At 42.6% G+C, this 20,132-nt stretch overlaps 1 long non-coding RNA gene across 1 annotated transcript; it reads right to left on the bottom strand.

Annotated features, from left to right (window-relative positions):
* Positions 1-7,968: 7,968 nt before the first annotated feature.
* Positions 7,969-10,627, bottom strand: LOC308386058. The gene is made up of 3 exons (XR_013969704.1): positions 8,972-10,627; positions 8,624-8,690; positions 7,969-8,456 (listed from the first exon to the last, which is right to left on the bottom strand). It is a non-coding gene; the product is annotated as an uncharacterized lncRNA (long non-coding RNA).
* Between the last annotated feature and the right edge of the window lie 9,505 nt (positions 10,628-20,132).

Raw genomic sequence — 20,132 nt, forward strand, 5'->3', positions numbered from 1 at the left:
TAGAGGCTCATCATTTCTTTGTAAGTGAGAAAATATACAAATTCATCAGGGAATTTTTGCACCCACCCCCCAAACAGTAAGAATACAAAGAAATTGCATTTTCAAATAAAACCAGGATGCATTCACAGAATTAAAGCCTCACCAAGGCACCACACTCTCTGAGGAGTATTTAGTTTTATGTATATTCATTTTGTTTTCCTTGTTCTTTTTTAAACATACTTTAAGAAGTTTGTAGTGCAGTAAAAATCAGAAAAGGGCAGCATGACGGGTGTTTACTCTGATTACACAAACATTATGTAGGAGCAGGAAATGGATAATAGGTGTTGATTCATAAATAACTGGACACAAATAACTTGAGCTTCTTATATAATATTATACTACAGTATATTTCTAACCCACTAGGCAGCTCATTTTTTGACAATACTACAAAACCTTATGGGTTCAACTTAAAGAGAAAGCAGATGTGAAATGTAAAAATGAGATCAGAGGTCAAATGTGACGTGATATTTGGATGCAAACTATCCATCCGTCCTCTTCGGCTTTTCTGGGCCAGGTCGCATTGGCAGCAGCCTAGAGAAGCCCTGACCTCCCTCTAAACCACTAAATCGAGGGCTTCGTTTTCGTTCTCGCTTCACCATGACGGACCGGTACAGCGTCCACATCAGTTCAGCCGCAGTACCTATCTGTCTGTCGATCTTCCCTCACACGTGAACAAGACCCCAAGGTACTTAAACTCTTCCACTTGGGGCAGGAACTGAAAGTTTGACCTTATTTGACCTTGAGGAAGATGTTGGAAGCCAAACGTAATTTGATATTTAGAATCCCGATATCTAATTCCCTATATGTCTATATGTTGTCATTTCAAACAATGGCAGCAATACTTGACAGAGGTCAAATGTGACGCGATCATACAGTGAGATTTGCTGGACGCAAATTTCCAAATCGTTTGTGTTCCTCATCACAGCTTTCCCAACATTATTTTGCATTCCTGAACTTGACTTTTCATGAAGACAGTCTCATGCTGTATCCAGTGTTTAAAGGGCAAAGAAAAAGTCTAAAAGGAGGTTGGTTGTTTAGAGACATCTTGACTTTCACCACACTCAGGTTTAAGTCATTCATGTCTCAGATGTTTTTACACATTATTTGTATGATTTCCAAATACCTCATTAATTACAAGTATGTGGTTTTGTTAGGTTTAGGCATTAATCTACTGGGTGGCATTTAAGAAATTACCATGGTTTAAGTCAAAATGTAACAGCTGTCACATCTTTCAAGACTGTGTTGTCCTGGTTGCCATAGTGACACCTCACCTTTCACTAACATACACACACAAAATGTTACAATTTGCGTCCATGAACACAAAAATATGTTACATTTTTGTGATTATTTTGCAAGCTGCCATGAGGCAGAGCTGCAGTGAGAGGGGATATGCCTACTTTGGTCATTTCTTGCACTGTGTAGTGCCTCTGGGCAAACCTCAGGCTCAAGATTTTGCATTACCAGCATTAATTCACACACCCAATCTACCTTGCTGTCATAGTACACACTGCTGGTTTAATGGTGCACTGTTAATAAACGAGGTCTTTACCTAATTTAAATGAGTGTGTTTAACTGTTTATTATACAGATATCTGTGATTTTTGCCCATATTACTACGTTTTTTATAGTTATTCCACCGAGCAATTTGCACGTGATTTTTTTCCAAGTCAGGAACACTTCTACAACAACAAGCATAAAGACAGTGAATGCCTACTGTCAAATCTTTCATTTATCCATGCTGTTATCATTATTTCAGTTGTATTTTGATTTAAATTCACAAGCATATGTTTTGTGGTTTGTGGGTAGGGAACAGTGTCAAGGCTTGTCCATTAACATACCTCTATGACTTCAGGGTTCGTCTTCAGGGTTATTCAAATTTCAGTAAAAGTGTCCCTACACATGTGCTTCATGTGCAGTATGTGGGGCACATAAATGCACCAGAAAGTGAGATCACTGTCTCTTAGTATGTACCTGATATTAAGGAACAGAGTGAGGTGTCCCTTAAAAGCCAAGCCTGAATAAATGAGAAGGGTTGGAGTAATCGAACATGAATATCATAAAGAATGAGATTTCTATATTGAATCTGTCGGGGCCAGTGGTGTCAAAGGAGTGCTGATGAATGTTATCCGTGTGTTTTTATACCTCACAAGATTTTGGGAATGGCTGTGGTGCACATGTACTTTCAGAAGAAGGAACATGATGTAACATATAAGACTGAAGGAGGTGCAAACAGGTGGACTACAACTTAGAACACAGAAGCCTTTAAGGTGGTGATAGGGGAGAATGCAGCTAGACAGCATCAGACTATAGGATGACTTCAGAATTCAGGAAGAGGAAGTGAGTGAATGCAGAGCCAAGGTTAAATGGTGGAATTTGAAGAATGTTGCACAGAGTTCAGGAAGGAGCTGAGACAGGCTCTGGGTGCTAGGGAAGAGTAACCAGAGGACTCGGAAAGTACAGTTGTGAGGAAAACTACGAAGATTTGGTGTATAATCTGGACAGAGGAAAGAGGACTTGGAGAAGCGATGGTGGAATGAGGAAGTACTGGAAAGGAAGTACAGGAAAGTATTCAAAGGAAGAAGTTAGAGAAAAATAGCAGGACAGTCAGGGAGATAGGCAGGAGTATTGTGAGAGAGAGACACGGCAAAGGCTTATAGTGAACTGTAGTTGAACTGAAAGAGGAAGATGGATGGAGCACAGTTACTGAGTCAGGAAGTGCAGCGGAGTAAGGAGGAAGTAAACAGAGATATGAAGAGGATAGAGAGTGGAAAGGCACTTGGTCCAAATGGCATACCTGCAGAGGTACGAGAGAGCGCAATTTAACTCAGTAACACACAATCATCTCAACTGGTTTGAGATCAGTAAAATAATTAATATAAAATGAACTAAAAGTGGAAAAAACCTTTCAGCTTTGAACTGTAACCCTGAAATGGTCTGAGTGCGACTCAGAGCTTGGACTGTTACTCTGATGCCATCTGGTGGACAGAACCTGGTGATGCATCAGTATTACACTACTGATTGTTTTTGGTTCATGCAGCTCTTCATTATCTCTAAATATAAATGAGCAAACACGGGCAAATAACCTACATGTGAAGGACTGAGTGTGTATTCAGCCTGTGCTGCTGTGTAGAAAGGAGAGGGAGAAAGTTAGAAAGAGGAATGGCTACAAAGAATGTAGACGGGTAACCAACACTGGGTTGGCTTAACTTGCAGTCCTCTGATATCTCCCCATCTTTCTGTGCAGTTTCACCCATCCCCCCTCCTCAGGTTTATGTGTCACTTTCTCTTCCTCCCTCCTGTTCTTGGTTTCATATTCCCAGCCCCTCTGTCAGCTCGTTTCTATTAAGGTTGAGCTATTGAAGAAGAAAGAGAAACAGCTGGCTATTCATTTTATCAGCGACTGAGGAGAGGAAGGAGAAGGAGGGAGAGATGTAAAGATTACTTCTTTCCTGAAGTCCAGTTGCAACAACAGGAGGCTGGACTTTGTCTTGAAAATCAGAAATGTGTTCGTAGAGAAAAAGACAATAATTCACATCCCAGCAAAGAAAACATGTATAGCATGTAAATTAAAAAAAAAACAGATTTGGTAGATTAAAAAAATTATTATACATTTTTAAATTATAAATATATAAATAATATAAATTTCCAAGATGAAAGATAAAAAGATAACACTGCCAACTAAAACCCCAGACATCTCAAGAAGAAAAATAAGGCAGGACAATAAGGCATTCAAACCCACAGATGACTCTTTAAAATACTCTGCAGCCACAGTGCAGTAATAAAATTAGGTATAATTTCTGCTGGGATTGAATTTACGCAGTTCTTCAAAGGATATCATAACATGAGTGTAGACGATGCAGATCTTTAAAGCTTTTCAAGTCTTTTTAATCGTGCTTTTAAACTGTAATCTTCTCTTTCTCGGGTGAGAATCGGATTGTGGAGCAATACTATAAATCATATGTGTACTTTAAAAAACACCAGATATTAGAAAAGACATAAAAAAAATTACAGATCAAACAGGAGGAAAAAACATTACTGTATGAGATATGAATAAATTCACAAATGCAAAAATCTGCAGCCCTGAGAGCCCGACTTCAATTTTTATGGGAATTTGTTCCAAATATGTAGAGCATAAAAATGAAATACTGCTTCTCCATGTTTAATTCTGACTCAGAGACAACAAGCAAAAACGTGCTATGGCACTAAACTATTCGGTACACACACACAGTCATTTTCATATCTCCGTGAGGGCATCTAACTGACATAATGCTTTCCCTAACCTTCCAAAACAAATGCCTAAACCCAAACACAACCTAATCATAAGCTCAGAAACGCCAATTTTAGGTTCCCACAAAGATGTCTAAACATAGTGTAGTGTGTATGGAAGTGGGCTTGCTGACATCTTCTATATTGTTGTAATTACAATTTCACACCATATGGCTGATTATCATTAATTTATCAGCTGACCATACGAGGCAATTAATGTACAGGCAGCAGTCAATTAAAAAGCAACACAACCCAGCAGGTGTCATGGGGGTGATGATCTCGATGCTCCCAGTTTAATTATTTCATGCAGGGGAAAATTAAATGAACTTATACAGTTAATTACGCCTGGAATCTAAAATGTTTGAACTGCGCTTGTTATTATGTGCTGGTTTTCCAAATGCAGCCCCTGTAAAACAAATAACTGTAGATCAGATTTAAAGCAAGTGTCAGGAGAAATGTACATGGTAGGCATTGCATTGTATGTATTGTACGTAAGGCACATTCAGACCCATTAATTACTGGTTATTGTGCATTTGTCATTAATATCACATACTTTTAAAGAGAAGAGTTTGAGTGGAAGAAATAAGCAAATTGTGTGTAGACTGCTGTGGTTAGACAGATAAGGTAAAATAGGATAAGATACATTATTGTAAAGGGGATTCCCATGATGCATTGAGTATTTCTTCTTCAGTCACTATGTATTAACAGACCTCTCTGCACTGAATCATACTTCTTATTAATCTCTGTCTCTCTTCCACAGCATGTCTTTATCCTGTCTTCCTTCTCTCACCCCAACCAATCACAGCAGATGGCCCCGCCCCGCCCCTCCCTGAGCCTGGTTCTGCTGGAGGTTTCTTCCTGTTAAAAGGGAGTTTTTCCTTCCCACTATCGCCAAAGTGCTTGCTCATAGGAGCTCATATGATTGTTGGGTTTTTCTCTGTATGCATATTGTAGGGTTTACCTTTTTTTTTTTTTTTTTTTTTTTTTCTTTCTGCCTGTCCCGTTTGGCTCTTTTGCCATCAGAATTGTTGTCTAAAGGCAAAGAAAGATGCCCAACGGATTTACTTTACCAAATTGACCATCCCAGCCTTGCCGTAATGGTCCATTTGATTCACCTTTTATTGTTTATTTTATTTTCACTTACTGAACATGGGACAGACTTGACTGGGGGAAAGAAGGGGAGAAAGAAAGAGGGAAAGAGAAACAGCTGAGAAGAGGGACGGGGGAGAAGGGCAAAAACCAAAAACCAACAGAATGAGCAGAAAAAGAAAAAAAAAGAAGAAAAAAAGAAAAAAAAATGCATCTATCAATCACCTGGGTCACCTGCTGAGAAAGAAAAAAGAAAACAAGCAGAAGAGAACAAGAGTAATAGAATAAACAACATCACAATGATATATGGGAATATGACAGTAAATACTAAATATTAAACATTATTGTGCAGCACATAAGATCAACAGAACACAGTGTGCTTTGAGGTAGGAGCCAAAAAGGGTGTAGTTTGTGGGTGTGATCACCCGTGTGTACACCTGTGAGCATGGACGCGCTTGTTTTTTGTTTTTTTAAAGGTTCCTTCATGTAATAATCTGCTAGAGGGTGTGGGGGGGCCACAGCCCCGTCCTCCAGGGCATGAAGCAGGTATGGAGGAGATCAAAACTCCAGACATCCAGAGGCCCCCAGAACACAAGAGACCAAGGAAGACCAACAGAGGGGCAGCCGCGCCACTGTCCCAGAAAGAGCTGAGGAGAGTCCCAGATGAGGGCTCACTCAGCAGCCGCGGAGCCGAAACCAGGGGGGGTTGCAGTGACGCGCCCGTGAGCTCCGCCGGCAGCCAGCCGTGCCTGAGTGACCGAGCCCCAGGCCGAGAGGCCGGGGGCACCCCACCTCCGAAGTGGCCCGAGCGAGCCCCAGGCTCCAGGCCCTGATAAGCGGCCGCCAAGGAGTGAGCAGGTGTGTACCTGGACGCCCATCCCCAGACACAAAGAACCACCAACGCACCGACGTCTGAGGGAGTCCGCCACTGGCAGGGGAAGTGGTGGTAGGGGGAGATAGGCCTCCAAACCTTGGAGGGCCTGAGATGTCCCCAGAGAGGTGGCGCCTGACACCCAACCTGACATATAGACACAGACATACAGGCACACACAGATACAAACATCCATTCCCACCCTCATGCTCTCATATGCACTTACTCCACACTCAACCAACGTGGAGACAGACATAAAGAGACGCTGTACACACGATCACACTCCCCAAGCGTACTCTACAAACCGGGTCTAGGTACCCTTGCCCCTGGAGGGGGGAACTGCACCCAGACCCAGGTGGTGTTACCCTTTTCCCTGCGGTGGGGGGAGGCAGACCGCCCCGACTCCGCAGCAGCAGGGAGGCCCCACACTCCAGACCGCAGTCGGACGGCCAACTCCTCCTCCTAGCCCCCCCGCTCCAGCAGGTCGCAGAGAATGGGGGTGTGAGAAGACTCCAAACCTCCCTCCACCCGCTCATTGTAGTGTTGATGCATGTGTGTTCTAAGGTGCAATTAAAACCCAGGAGGGCATGGAGCTACCTGCCAGAGAGCAGCAGGTAAGCGCATGGTCCCTCCTGCTAGCCCTCAATGTCTACGTGTATTTAACATTGAGAGGTGGGCAACGACGCCAGGGGTGGGGTGTACACCCTGATGGTACTTTGGATTCCGTGTATCGTGCCCACCCCCAAGATCCTATATGTATGTGTAATGAGAGTGTGAGTAATGTGAATGTCTAAGTTGTGGGATAAAATTGAGGGGGTTTACCTTACAATATAAAGTGCCTTGAGGCGACTGTTGTTGTGATTTGGCGCTGTATAAATAACATTAAACTGAAGTGAATTAAAGACTTCAGTATCACAAACTACAGCCATGTTACTATAAGCATCCACCACAGGATATATTTTCCATCATATATATATGATGGAAAATAAAAAGCAGAATGGCTCCCTTTAAGGGAAAAAAGGTCCCAAACGGTGTGTATATCACAGAGGTAAGCAGGCACATTTGAATTTATTAAAATGCTTACCTTATATCTTTAGAGACATGTAAACTTATTACACAAATCTAATTCCTGCTGTTTAGTGCCTCTGCACCGCAGCCTCCTAGACAGGTGAGTTTTCTTGTACTTACAAGGAAACATGGATAGTGTGGGAGCGATGAGACTCGGAAGGGCTCGCATAATGTTAAAAACACACTAAGATGAATGTTTAAGAACCTGCATGCTACTAGCTATCATTAATTAATTTGTGATGCCAAATGTATTCCAGGACTTGCTTTGTGATAATGGCAGATAATGATTTTCCCCCTCAACCTTGACACATCTACTCCAGCAGAAGTGTTTCCCAGAGTGCCTTTCAGCAGCCATTTAACATGATGCTTTAGATTAATAAAACATTGTCTGTATCAGCCTCCACCGTGGCTCCAAGGGGATGTCGATATTTTGTTTCACCACCCATTGGAAAAAAATCAATCTAAGCAGTCTAGTATACTGTACATAATAAAGTGAAGCACGTTTCTTTGTTTTTGGTGAACAGCAGCCAGATCAGTGAGATGAAGATACAAAAGGACTACATTAATTACATTAATTGAATTAGAAAAGCTTTTAACTGAAAAATTTTCATGCCAATGTAACACCCCTTTCAACACTTGGGATACAGATTTAAATGGTTACCTGTGTGTTGGGCCAATAGCTGAGGTTCGACTACTGGAGCAGTGGATGACTAATGAAACGCTCTGAGAACTTGGTTTGATCAATTTGTATTCACAATTAAAGAATCTTACATACATACAATGAAAACAATAACAGTACATGAAAGGAAAAATTGGGCCCAAGTCACGGAAAATAATAAACAAAACACACACAACCCCGGGGGATTTGACTCAGTCTCTCTCTCTCGTGTCAGCCGACACCCTTAAGTGTGAGTCCAGCAATGAGGATTCTCTTTGCAGGATGTGCAAAGGAGGAATGACGTGCAAATCTGTCCTACCACTTAAGTAGAGTTTGTACAGTTCACAGTTCGTCCAAAGAATTTAGTTCTCTTCCTAGAGCAATCATCTCAAGGGTCCTGGAGGGGTGGCTCGCCATCTTTGGACTGGATCATCACTGAACTGTACGCCCAAGTAAAAAACCTGACCTGTATAACACAGTCAGAATAACATTCAAAAATCTATATTTAGTCATTTATACATATATCCTTTCTTATGTTTCGTTCATACATACTAACAAATTTGCATTTTACCTTTCCAGTATACAGAAAGAACGACAGAATATTCCAAAACATAGACAATGATAACTTCTTACCAAAGTAACCAATAAAATGGGCTCTCCTGGAGCTTCAAAATGGCGATGGTGAAGCATTGTAGCACAACTACAAAGAAACATAACCCCATTTTCTTTAAACTGTATTCACCTCACAATGAACACAATTAAGGATTGATATAGGAACATATCAACATCTACAGCATACATATGACTTACAATCTTTACATGCATCGTCATAGGAAGCTAACAAACTCTAACATACAGTATAATCCTCACAATCACACATGTACAGCCACATGGCTAATAGCAATAGCCGCGATAGCCGCTAGCATGTCATCGTTAGTGGCTTAAACTCACAATATTCTTGTTCACAACAAATTAACTCACCCAGAAGAATCCGAGCAGTAACAAACTCCTTTCTGGTTAACAACAATTTCCAGATAGTTTATTTCCACCGTACAATCCGACTGAATAAAAACAACCACGCTTTTCACTTGGAAAAAACGGACTTTTCTTCCTCTCCCTCTCTCCTGATATCCGTAACTGCTATGCAGTGAACGGCAGGAGGCGGTACTTCCCCCTGTATACTTCAAGGACCATCAGGACATTATAGACATCTTCTATTTTATTAATTCTCAACAAAATAATTTAACTTAATAAAACTTAACAGTGAACTCAAAATACTAACATCACTCATAACACACTAAAACCCCTTAGTAACTCTCCAGGGTTACACCCTCCCCCACTGAAGGGTGGCACGTCCCCGTGCACCTTCTCTGCGGCTGTGTTGTTACTGGATCGACAGGAGGGATGGTGGTTTGATTGTACCACAACGGTTCTGCAGCATCCATTGACCTTATTATAGCAGCACCCAGACCATGAAAAAGTGACTGAACCACCTCTATTAAAGGGTTTCCAAGTTCAGCATAATGGAGTCTCTTTGGTCGACTTCGCTGCCTGTTTGAACATCTGACGGCCTCATCTAACCCCTCTGATGGCTCTTTTATGTGGGTTAAATTAGCTATGTCATCAGTTTCAGGAACATCTTGTGTACCTTCAATGTCAAGCAGCTGAGATTGCCCAACAGGTGAAATGAGGGGCACTGAAATCTCACCAATCTTCCCAGAAGATTCACTTTCATCACCTCCAGTTCTTCCTGGTTCTTCACGGTCAAGAAAGCTGACCTGAGGTGAGCTTGTGGCTGGGGACTCCTCCCCTGCTTCTATGGGAATTTCCACCTCAATTTCATCTGAAACTGCTCCGGGAACAACCACTCTGCTAAGAGGGATCACATTGTCAGTAGCGTGCTGCTCTGGTGGAATGTCGGATGAAACGTGATCAACCTTGGGCATTAGGTTGGAGGCAGCTGGATCCAAAAGTACAATCCTTGAAGGATACACTTCTTCTTCGTCTGACATGACATCATCAAAGCATTCGTTTACATAACCTGGGTTTTGACGGGTTCTTGACCTTCGCACTGTTGGCAGTACTGGGGTTTCAGGAGCACTTACGGGCAGAAACCCACAGGGCAACAGGAGGTCCCTGTGTAAAGTGCGCAAAGGACCATTTCCAGCCTCAGGACGCACTGTATACACGGGAAGGTCATTAGCATGTGACACAACTACATACACATCTGCCTCCCATTTGTCTGCTAGCTTGTGCTTTCCCCTCAGTCTCACATTTCGAACTAGCACTCGATCCCCTGGTTCAAGGCTAGACCCTGTAACTCTCTGGTCGAACCTAGTTTTGTTACAATCTGCAGATTTCTTAGCATTTCTGCTTGAAAGCTCATAACTCTCTTTCAGGCGGTTCTTCAGGCCTTGCACATACTGTGAATGAGACAATGGCAGAGGATCAACAGGAAGCCCGAAAGCTAAGTCCACAGGGAGTCTTGGTTGTCTCCCGAACATAAGCTCATAAGGTGCAAACCCTGTGGCTTCATGCTTTGTGCAGTTGTATGCATGCACAAGAGGCTTAACATAGTCCCTCCAACGTGACTTGTCCTTATTATTTAGAGTGCCTAGCATCTGCAGCAGCGTTCTGTTAAAACGCTCAACAGGGTTACCCCTTCGATGGTACGGGGTTGTCCGTGTCTTCCGGATTCCTGCCATTTCACACAGCTCCTTAATGGTACGGGACTCAAAATCGGGGCCCTGATCACTATGGAGTTTTTCAGGGAACCCATAATGTGATATAAAATGTTCCCACAGACACTTAGCCACGGTAGTCGCCTTTTGGTTTGGCGTTGGTATTGCGAGGGCATACTTAGTAAAATGATCCGTTATTACTAATATGTCCTTGGTATTACTTTGATCTGGTTCCACACTCAAAGTCCATGCAGACTAATTCCAATGGTCTGGTGGTCGCTATTGAAACCATTGGGGCTGCTCTCTCTGGTGGAGTTTTTCTTTTTACGCAGCGATCACAAGTCTTAATCTTTTCTTCAACCACTGAGGACATTTTAGGCCAATAAAATCTAGCTCTCACTAGATCAAGGGTGCGTTCAACACCAAGATGGCCCATGTCGTCGTGTAGACTTTCAAGTACCATATCTCTCAGTTCTCTTGGTAAGACAAGTTGATGAGTCACTCCCATCACTCCCTGTCTCTTGCGAAACAAGACTCCATTTTTGAGCTCTAGCCGGTTCCATTCTCTTAACAAGAGTCCATACTCAGGGAGCTCCTTTCTCACTTGAGGTGGAGGTGTCTCACCACTTTCCAATTGAGTAATTATTTCCCTGATGCTTGCGTCTGCTTGCCGTTTCTCTGAGATTTCAGCAAATGAGAAAAAGGGGATAACTGGCAGCCCATGACTGTCATTCCCTTGGAAGCAAGGTGGCAGGGCTTCAGGACTGAGTGCTATGGACTCAACCAAAGCAACTGAGTGATCAGAGCACTCAGAACCTTCACCAGCAAAATAGATGTCATGCCGCTCACAGATGGCTTTGATCACCTCTGGTTGAATGACCTCTGAAGTTTCCGTTTCTGATAGATGGTTGGCAGTGAACTTACAGATCCTTTCCTTCTCTTTCACTGAGATATGATCATCTATGAGTCCACCATGTGGCCTTCGTGATAATGCATCTGCGTCCACATTCTGTTTTCCAGCCCTATACTGCAGCTTGAATGAGTAGGTGGAGAGAGCAGACAGCCATCTATAACTAGTCGCGTCAAGCTTGGCAGAGGTTAGAATGTATGTAAGGGGGTTGCTATCGGTGACCACAGTGAAACCAGCCCCATAAAGGTAGTCACTAAACTTTTCTGTGACAGCCCACTTAAGGGCTAGGAACTCCAACTTATGTGCTGGATACTTAGCTTCACTTCTAGACAACCCTCTGCTTGCAAATGCTATAGCCTTAAGCTCACCATCTTGCTCTTGGTATAAGGCTGCACCTAACCCAGTCGTACTCGCATCTGTGTGGAGCAGGTAGGGAAGTTTAGGATTAGCAAAACCCAAGACAGGTGCTGAAGTGAGCCTCTCGATTATGGTGTCAAAAGCCTGTTGACAAGAAGCAGTCCAGCGCTCACCAAATGGCTCTTTAGGATTGCGGTACTTGACATTGGCCTTTCTTTCCTTGTTCTTGCAGGTTGGAGGATATCCAGCTGTTAGCTCATTCAGCGGCTTCACAATTCTGGAGAAATCCTGAATAAACCTGCGATAGTAACCGCTGAACCCAAGGAAGGACCTCAGTTCTTTTAGGTTAGATGGCTTTGGCCAGGTTTTCAGGGCACTAGTTTTCTCTGGATCAGTCTCAACTCCGTTCTGGGAAACAATATGGCCTAGATATCGGACAGAAGACTGAAAGAACTTACACTTCTCTGGTGAAAGTTTGAGACCATATTCCTTCAGGCGATTCAGAACATGCAGAAGGCGCCTCTCGTGCTCTTCAACTGTGTCTGAAAAAATGATAAGGTCATCAATAAAAACTAACACCTCTTTCAGGTTCAGATCACCCATGCAACGCTCCATGCAGCGCTGGAAGGTGCTGGGGGCATTTGTGACTCCTTGCGGCATTCTATTAAATTCATAAAATCCCAAGGGACACACGAACGCGGTCTTCTCCTTATCGGCCTCCTCCATTTCAATTTGGTAATAGCCGGATTTCAAGTCTAAAACCGAAAACCACTTTGAGCCTGTGAGAGCTGAAAAAGCCTCTTCAAGATTGGGAAGGGCATAGGCGTCCTTGGTTGTCTGTGAGTTCAATTTGCGGTAATCGATGCAGAGACGGATGGAGTCATCACGCTTCCGGACCACCACAATAGGGGACGCAAAAGGAGACTCAGATTCGCGAATCACGCCTGCATCCAACAGCTCCCTTAAATGTTTCCTCACGGCATCAACATCCTGTGGGTGTATTGGCCGGGCTCTCTGCTTAAAAGGTGTCTGGTCGTGAAGTCTGATGTGATGCTTGACCTGACCTACATGACCAAAGTCGAGGTCATGGTGAGCAAACACTTCTGGCATTGACTTCAATGTTTGTGTTACTCTTTCCTTCCAGTCAGCTGACAAAGGAGAATCTCCAAAGTCAAACTGTAAATCTGGACTAGAATTGTTCTTGTCTTTGACAGAGTCAGGTACATTTGTGTCAGACTTATGTGCTACTATTTGTTGAACAGCACTGAGTTCAGCGATCACTGTTTTTGGTGCGATTGTTACATCATGGGCGGTTTCATTTTTGACTATCACTGCCAATGTGCTCGCCCTTTTCTTAGGCAATGTGATTAAACAATTTGCTACCAGTAGGCCACCAGGCAAGGAGGGTGTTGTTGGTTGCTCTACCAAGGCCCACTTTTCATTAAAGGAGCTCCCAACAAGGGCTACCCCTTCTAAAGCAACAGTCCGTCCAGCAGGAATCGTCTCAGATTTCCCCCCAGACAGTTTTACTTGGCCCAGCTTGCCATTGGGTTGCTGTCTGTGCCTAAGCTCCAAGGCTTTGAGGACTGCTCGGTAGCCATACTGGACAGGTAGGCCAAATTCATTCATGTGAGTAGCAACACTTGAGTACAACACGTCTAGTGTATTGGTGCCAATGAGAATTTGCTCTTGGGCATTTTCTCTCATGTTTGGAACCACAAGGGCCAAAGTAGAAATCTCAATCTCCTCTCCTACAAACTCTTTAGGAAAAGTGATATCTATTTCCACATAGCCAAAATATGGAACTTGCTGTCCATTAGCTCCTTCAACCTCCAACAAATCATCTAATGATTTAATTTCTTGGTCCCTCAGGTTGCTTTCATAGAAGGACAAGGGGATCGTTGTAACTTGAGATCCAGAGTCTAAAAGACAGTTTACCCTTTTCTCTGCAACACACACTTCAGCAGTGCATTTGCTTCCAACTAACCTCTGTGGCAGCCCACATGGCTGACATTTTGGCTGTCTTTTGCCTTTTTGCTTGGAGGTAGAGGGACTAGTGTTAGACTGAACTCCTGTCTGTCCCACAACAGGAGTTGCTGTCAGTTTAAATGGTGTGGATCCACAGAGCCATTCTGCGTCTCCCACTCCTGCCGTTTTCTTTGAAATTGCTTCCTTTTTGCTGCTACTAGCACGGGGTTAGCCTCATTACTGCATCTCAAGGCTACATGGCCATCCTCTCCACACCGAAAGCAGTACCACGGGCGTGGCCTGGGAGGTGGCTGGTGCTCTGGAACAGGCACTGCCAAGGGCTGCTCAGGAGCAGGGTTGGTCTGCACAGTCACCTTTGCATTTGAGTTTGCGTTCTTACCCCTGCTTTTCCTGTGGGGGGTTAACTGAGCCATTTGAGCCTGTAACTCAATAACTTGTTTCTTCAGGAGATTGGTTTCTGCCACAGCCTTAGACTCAGAGCAAACACAGGCAGTTTGCAGTTGAGACCAAACATGCTGTTTGGGTGGGGCTGGCTGTTGCCTGGAAGTACCAAGGTGCTTTTTCATACGTACTGCCTTGTTAGCATGCTTGTCTTCCTCAGTACGCAACAGGAGCAATAATTCAGCAAAACTAGGAGGGTTTTTAATTTTTTGTTCAAGCTGGAGCTCTGCTATTAAGGAGTTATCCCAGCAGCCTCTACAAAACTGCTTCAACAACTGCCTATCAAACTCATCAGCAGAGGCCCCTCCTCTCCTTGTAGCAGTGTTAAGCACAACTTGGAGTCTGTGAAGGTAGTTTGATGGTTTCTCACCAGCATTCTGCAGAGTACCCATAAACTTAGCAAACAGCTAATCTCCATCCTCCACAGCACCATAAGCTGAGTCAAGAAGCTGCAAATATGCAGAAGGTAAAGCTTGTGAATCAAGATGCCTAATGAAATCTGAAGCAGGGGGCAACAAGCTGTCAACAATCTTCCTGGAGCGACTTAAATCAGACAATGCTGGGTCTGTTAAAAGAAGTTCCACACTAGAGCGCCAGGTCTCATAATCCGTTTCATTATTTGGCCGTGGCAATCGGCCTGAAAAGACTCGAAGGCGTGAGGCAGCATAATGGTGTGGCGGTGCCTCCTCATTTCGCACAATATGCTCCACAACGACCTTTTGTATCTCAGGGGGGTTGAGATCACTGGGGCTTAGATCTGGGCATGAACTCACCGTCACTGGTGGTATTCTCGGATGTTGCTCTTTGGTCAGGTTTTGTATCTCTGGAGCTGAGCGTAGTGCAGCACCCTGAATAGTGGTATCAGGAGCAATTCTAGATTGCATTGCACCTTGCGGTAATGAGGCCGAGCTGAAATTAGGTGCCTGACTTCCCTCATGTTGACTCCTGTCCACAGGGGCATTTTCTACTGTGGCTGCAACTGTAGAGCTCAACTTAGTTAGTTCATCTTGCAAAAGAAGCTGAAATGACTTCCCTGTTAACTTAGCAATGTTTTGCAACTCAGACATGTAACTCTCAGTAGCACTATTGCTAACCACAGGGGTATAGACACTAGCAAGCGCACACACGTGGAAAGTCACATCAGGCCGAGTGGGGCTTTTGTATTTAAATGGCAACAAAGGAGCAAGCGTTTGCAACGCAGTACCAAAAGTGAACTCAACAATTGCATTGTTATGGAACTCTGAGTTTGGTTCATCTATACGCAGGACACGGTTAATAGAACCATGAGTCTCTAAATAGCTCTGTACTTCATTGTCCACCTCAGTCCAGGTTAACCCTTCAACCATGACAGAGTTAGGGATCTTTACCAGCTCACGTGTCACTACCTCCATGTCACCAATTTGGCAAATTACTGTTATAATGACTGAAGATAAGAATTTTTGCCCAAAAAGGAGAAAAAATGAAAACAAAGCGTCAATAGTCTGCCACCTGCTCCTGGCTGGCTCGCCAATTTTCTGTAACACCCCTTTCAACACTTGGGATACAGATTTAAATGGTTACCTGTGTGTTGGGCCAATAGCTGAGGTTCGACTACTGGAGCAGTGGATGACTAATGAAACGCTCTGAGAACTTGGTTTGATCAATTTGTATTCACAATTAAAGAATCTTACATACATACAATGAAAACAATAACAGTACATGAAAGGAAAAATTGGGCCCAAGTCATGGAAAATAATAAACAAAACACACACAACCCCGGGGGATTTGACTCAGTCTCTCTCTCTCGTGTCAGCCGACACCCTTAAGTGTGAGTCCAGCAATGAGGATTCTCTTTGCAGGATGTGCAAAGGAGGAATGACGTGCAAATCTGTCCTACCACTTAAGTAGAGTTTGTACAGTTCACAGTTCGTCCAAAGAATTTAGTTCTCTTCCTAGAGCAATCATCTCAAGGGTCCTGGAGGGGTGGCTCGCCATCTTTGGACTGGATCATCACTGAACTGTACGCCCAAGTAAAAAACCTGACCTGTATAACACAGTCAGAATAACATTCAAAAATCTATATTTAGTCATTTATACATATATCCTTTCTTATGTTTCGTTCATACATACTAACAAATTTGCATTTTACCTTTCCAGTATACAGAAAGAACGACAGAATATTCCAAAACATAGACAATGATAACTTCTTACCAAAGTAACCAATAAAATGGGCTCTCCTGGAGCTTCAAAATGGCGATGGTGAAGCATTGTAGCACAACTACAAAGAAACATAACCCCATTTTCTTTAAACTGTATTCACCTCACAATGAACACAATTAAGGATTGATATAGGAACATATCAACATCTACAGCATACATATGACTTACAATCTTTACATGCATCGTCATAGGAAGCTAACAAACTCTAACATACAGTATAATCCTCACAATCACACATGTACAGCCACATGGCTAATCGCAATAGCCGCGATAGCCGCTAGCATGTCATCGTTAGTGGCTTAAACTCACAATATTCTTGTTCACAACAAATTAACTCACCCAGAAGAATCCGAGCAGTAACAAACTCCTTTCTGGTTAACAACAATTTCCAGATAGTTTATTTCCACCGTACAATCCGACTAAATAAAAACAACCACGCTTTTCACTTGGAAAAAACGGACTTTTCTTCCTCTCCCTCTCTCCTGATATCCGTAACTGCTATGCAGTGAACGGCAGGAGGCGGTACTTCCCCCTGTATACTTCAAGGACCATCAGGACATTATAGACATCTTCTATTTTATTAATTCTCAACAAAATAATTTAACTTAATAAAACTTAACAGTGAACTCAAAATACTAACATCACTCATAACACACTAAAACCCCTTAGTAACTCTCCAGGGTTACACCAACATTTAGGATTTGTAATTTCAAATATTCTAGTTTCTGAAAATATGCCTATTAAACATGTGGCTAAAACAGAACTCAAGCCAAACCCTACGTGGGTATAAGTGACCAGTGACAAGAATGACATGCATAAAAGTCAACAGATATTTGGAGAGCACTGACCCAAAGACCATTTAAAGAGACATGGATCCCTAACAACACTTCACAGGTTCTTCCTTTACCCAACGAGTTTAATCAAGATCAGCCTAATCATTTTTGCCCAACCTTGGCTGATAGACTGCACTTATAACATTCCTCCTACTCTGCTCTTGCCTTGGCCAAGGAATTAACCAAGTGGTCCATGACAGTTTTATGGTGTAGACACAGCCAGGCCATCCTAGGAAGTCTTTATCATCCATTCTGTCCAGGTGACACAGAGACAGACACGTAAAAGGCAGACAGAAAAAGAAAGAGAGAAGCCACTTGTTATCTTGTTGGAGTGGGTGGGATGAAATCATCTGCAGTGTTCCCAATGTTATACGTTCTCCCGGCACTAGAGGGCAGTATTGTTCTTCTTCACAGGTAAAACAGTGCAGGGTTTTTTTTTCCAAACTGGTTTTGAAGTAAAGACTTGGGGTATGTTTTGTGTAACATCACATGCTTCTATCCATCTCCGTCTCTCACACCAGTGCACAATCTTGTATTTACATAGGAGGTGTGTGTGTGTGTGTGTGTGTGTACTAGTATACTATCTGAGTGCCTTGTTTGCACTGGCCAGTGGCAGTGAGGTACATCATTTGCTGAAAGGAACAGCAAACGTCCACTTCTTGTAGCACCACGAGCCTTTGCTCGCTGTGTCCTCCCTCTGCTTCGTCTCGTGTATTTCTCTTGTTCTTCCTCAAATTCTGCAGCACCGAGAAGGCAGCGTCCCATTGTTAGCAATCAAAGCTCAAACCAATATTTCAAAAACCTTGAATAGCAGCCTAATAATTTTACTGCTGACACACACTGTTAATACAACTGCTGCTACTAATACAGCCATGTTACTTCTGTTATCATTACTCTAGTTCCAATATCTCTGCTCTTGCTTATTGATAGTGTACTAAATACTAAACACCTTACTACTGCTGTTATAATGTGTTCTCATTTCCAGAGAATCAAATTCTGCTGCATGTAAAAGTTGTTGGTGTCTCACAGAAACCAATACTTCTTTTTGATTCAGCATGATGACACATGTTTAAGAAATATCACATGGATGCTTGTAAAAGATCCCCTAATGTCCCATGTAAACACACTTGGTGAGTGGAATTTTTCAGTGGATGTTTTTTACTCCAACGCTAACCACAGAACTCTCACTTTGTAAATCAAACCAAGTAGTTTTGCAGTATATGAAGTGAAGGCAAAAGAAAAAAAATGAAGTAAATCAATGACTGAAAACAGACAAAACACAGAAGTCCAAACAGGGCACAAAAACTTCAACTGACCATCAAAATAAGAACTTTTTGCTTCTATAGAGATAAATCTTAACTTCTAGAATCTACTATTGCTGCAAAAGGTGCATGAAGGCTCTGATACCAAAGGACACCTCACACGACTGAATTTTAAATGAATGGCACTTTACAATTTACCAGTGCTTGATGCCTCAGGATGAGATTGTTCTTTCCCAGCCAACAATAATAACAATAATACTGCTCATCCAATTTTATTGGTTATCACAATAAAAAAAGAACAGATGAAAAAAACGATCTTCAACCAGTTCAAGAGTAGGATGGAAGGAACTGTGCAGCAAGTTTGGAACACCAGAAACAACACCCAACGCATCCGAGCATGTCGTGCTTATCTGCTTATGTTTCAAATTTTCCAATGTAATGAAATATTGGCTTTTTTAATTACTAAATATCAGCACTGATATAAAAGTCCTATAGCAGTCATGTTCTACTGCAAATATAATTGTTGTTAATGTTGATACTAAAATTAGTTCTGCTACTACGGGTATTATAATTGCTACACATGCTACTTCTGATTCTACAGCTAAGCCAAACTGTGCTTTACACTACTGGCACTGTCTGTCTTGCATTGTTCTCATTGCTGTCACAATAGTTACTCCAACCACCAAAACTGCCATAACTGCTATCAGCTACAACCAGCGGTTCTGTATTATTATTATTTTTAGATCACTACAACAGCTGCTGTACATCCTACAATCAGTACACATTGCCAGCTTTACCTTAGACAACTTCAAATGTTTCGCTTCTGATACTAGCAGTGTTGTATTCCAATACTCCCACTGTTGTTTTTCCCTTTATAACAACTGTTAACTCATCCATCTAGATCCTGGAAAGGCTTCAAATTAGAGGCATGGCTCATAGCCCTCATCTATAACTGAAGTAAATGAATTGGACCTCTCTACATGTTTGTGCTGTTGGGGCCTTCTGGGTCATTTTTAATAGAACTGTCTCTCAGGTCTATGTCCTGATGTCCGGTAAAGACCGTTAAGGAATTTTGTATCTCTTTTTTAATAGTGTCTTCCTTATACAAAGACCTTAGTATGGACACAAATACCTTATGCAGGCATTTGGCCCTATTATAAAATCTACTACTGCTGTTAAAATATTTAAAGCTGTAAACATTAGTGCTCAGATGTTGTGACTCCATCGTGCTGTCAGTGCAACTAATAGATCTACAGCACTAAGTATTGCTCCAGTTTGTAGCGTTATAATTATTTCTCAATCACCATCTGATATGTTTGCTGTTTTTGGTCCAGCCATGACTGCGACAGTGAAGCCAAAGGGTGAATGCAGCGGTGTTTATACACCACTTTTAAAATCTAGACTAAACGCTGCTTTTGCACTAACAGCTGTACATTTGGTGAGTCACATTTACAAACAGATGGTGCATGC

The sequence above is a fragment of the Rhamphochromis sp. 'chilingali' genome, assembly GCF_963969265.1.
Source record: "Rhamphochromis sp. 'chilingali' genome assembly, chromosome: 18".
In the NCBI taxonomy this organism is placed as follows: Eukaryota; Metazoa; Chordata; class Actinopteri; order Cichliformes; family Cichlidae; genus Rhamphochromis; species Rhamphochromis sp. 'chilingali'.